Source organism: Propithecus coquereli, unplaced genomic scaffold (assembly GCF_000956105.1).
Source record: "Propithecus coquereli isolate 6110/MARCELLA unplaced genomic scaffold, Pcoq_1.0 Scaffold173, whole genome shotgun sequence".
NCBI lineage: Eukaryota > Metazoa > Chordata > Mammalia > Primates > Indriidae > Propithecus > Propithecus coquereli.
The window spans coordinates 136564-138965 of record NW_012141969.1 but is presented as its reverse complement, the minus strand read 5'-3'; positions in this window follow the sequence as shown (position 1 = coordinate 138965).

The window sequence follows — 2402 nt, the reverse complement described above, 5'->3', positions numbered from 1 at the left end:
CTGCTGTGTCCTCACATGGCGGACGGGCAAACGAGTTTGCTGGGGGCTTTTTCACAGGGCACTAATCCCATCACGAGGGAACAGCCTCCCACGGGCTCCGAAGACCCGCACCTCCTGATGCCATCCAGCTGAGGGTCGTGCTCCGACCCACGGATGTGGGTGAGCGCAAGCATTTGGTCGCTGCGCGGCTCCTCTCCAGAGCTGTTTTCCTCCAGCCTCTCCGCCCTCGCCAAGTAGCCTCAAGGAGAGTGAGGGGGGAGCTTTGGCTGCCCAGCTTAAAGCTGAAGGTTGGCTGCACTGACAGACGTCAGCAATGACGTGGGAAGTCGGTCCACGGAGCAACAGTGACAGCAACAACTGGGACAGAGGGGGGTGTCCGCCAGGCCCCGCACTCAGCCCGGGAGGGCGTGTAGCGTGGTGGCTTGAAACAGCCTCCCTCCTTGCCCAGTCTGTGACTCTGGGCCTCCTTTGCTGAAGCCTCAGTTTCCTCGTTTATGAGACGAGAATGGTAATACCTACCTCCTGGGGCTTTTACAAAGACAAAATGAGCCGACGTGTGTAAAATGTGTATCTGGCATGTCACCACAGCTCTGTAAGCAGTAGGTGCTGCTAATTATCACCAAACTAGAAAAAACAGAAATCAGATGATCTTGGTGAAATGTGGTTTTGACATGATGCTTTACACAGTATCTCATATTACTGCTGTGCCCTAAACCTTCTCGTACCTGTTATCAGTACATCACTGTAAGTATGACAACCTCATAACTAACTTATGAAGGGAGAAGTACGCCATGGAAACTGGAACAGAAAAATGATTCGTCCAAGTGGATACAAAAAATGAATTAGAAAATCAGAATTGTGAATTATGTTCCTAGGGAGCCCAAATAGTTCATGGGAACAATAAAATTTATTTCAATGTATATTTATTGAGCACCTACTATATAGAGACACTTTGCTCGACACTAAGAGGGTGTCAAAGGTGAGATAAATTCCATACTCTCAAAAACCTTATAATACACCATAACAGATTCCCCAAAATGATTTCTTTCATGGATTACTAGTTAATAGGTGTTACATTAAAAAAAAAAAGGTATTCTGTGGACAAATAAATTTCAGAAGCTTTGGGTTAACAAAAGTACACAGGCTTCTTGACTATACAACTTCTCAGAACTTTTGTAATGCGGGTATGCTTTATGAAGCTCTAAGAGGAGAAAAGTGTCCGCAGCACTTTTCAAACATATTTAACCATAGAACTCTTTACCAGCGTGGTATGTCATGGACCTCTCAGTCCAGGAAACACTTTTCCAGATAAAACACTAGATTACAGAACTACAACAAATGCACAAATGACTCCAAGACAGGCTCTGAGTAAAGTCGAACGTATTAATATAATATTGTAAGAACTGGGCAGAGAGCGAGTGTTCTAGCAGCAAGATTCTGGAAAGGCGTCCGGGGAGGCTTGGTTTGAGAGGGGCCTTAAAGGATGGGTCAAATGCCGCGTCATCGATACACAGGCAAGAGAATTCTACGTGGCAGGACCAATACAAACCAGGAAAGGGGCAAGGCCAAGCGTGTGGAACAGCGGGTTAGCTCCCTCAGATCAGTTCACTGAATGCCTGTCGGCAATGCAAGGAAAACAAAGGCAGAGAGAGAGGACGGAGCCACGTCACGGAGTAGCAGGAAAACCACAGCAAGGGGTAACTGGAGCTGACTGAGCAGGAGCTGATGGGAACTTCAGAAGAAAATTCTGGCAAAACTGTGAAGACTGGATTGGAGTAGAACAAGTTAAGAGGTGGAGAGCCCAGGAAAGGTTATCTCGTTAATCTCAACAAGAAGTAATCTGTCCTGAACTAAGGAGGTGACAACTAAGAAGTCAGGGCCAAAACATTTGAGAGAGAAACATTTTAGAGACAAAATCTAGGTGATCTGACAGCTTCTGTGGGTTTCATCATACCGAGTGACATCTTTTCATAGTTGGTAGTGGTCAAGTTGAACATACCGAGTTTAAGAGACTGCAGCCTACGCTGGCTCAGGGTGAACCAAGGGAATGTGACCAGGTTGCTAATGGGCAGGTATGTACAGTCTAGAAACAGAAGATGGCATTGGGAGGAACCAGTGCCACTGTCCGGCCAGCCAGTAACAGATTCCTTTGATCCCCACGAGGTGATTTTCGGGTGACGCTGACCGAGAGGTAGAGCCAGAAGCCAAACTGCACTTCTCTTCCTTGACACTTTTGGCTGTTAGCACCTGTGAGGGTCCCCAAAACACCATTCACTTAGGATTCAAGGTTCTGCAACCCTGAAACCATGTTTACAGTCGCTCCCCACGCTGCACACAAACAGGCCCTCAGAGCAATTGAAGCCCCGGCTCTCTGCTCCCTTGCAGACAGGTGTACAAGGTGC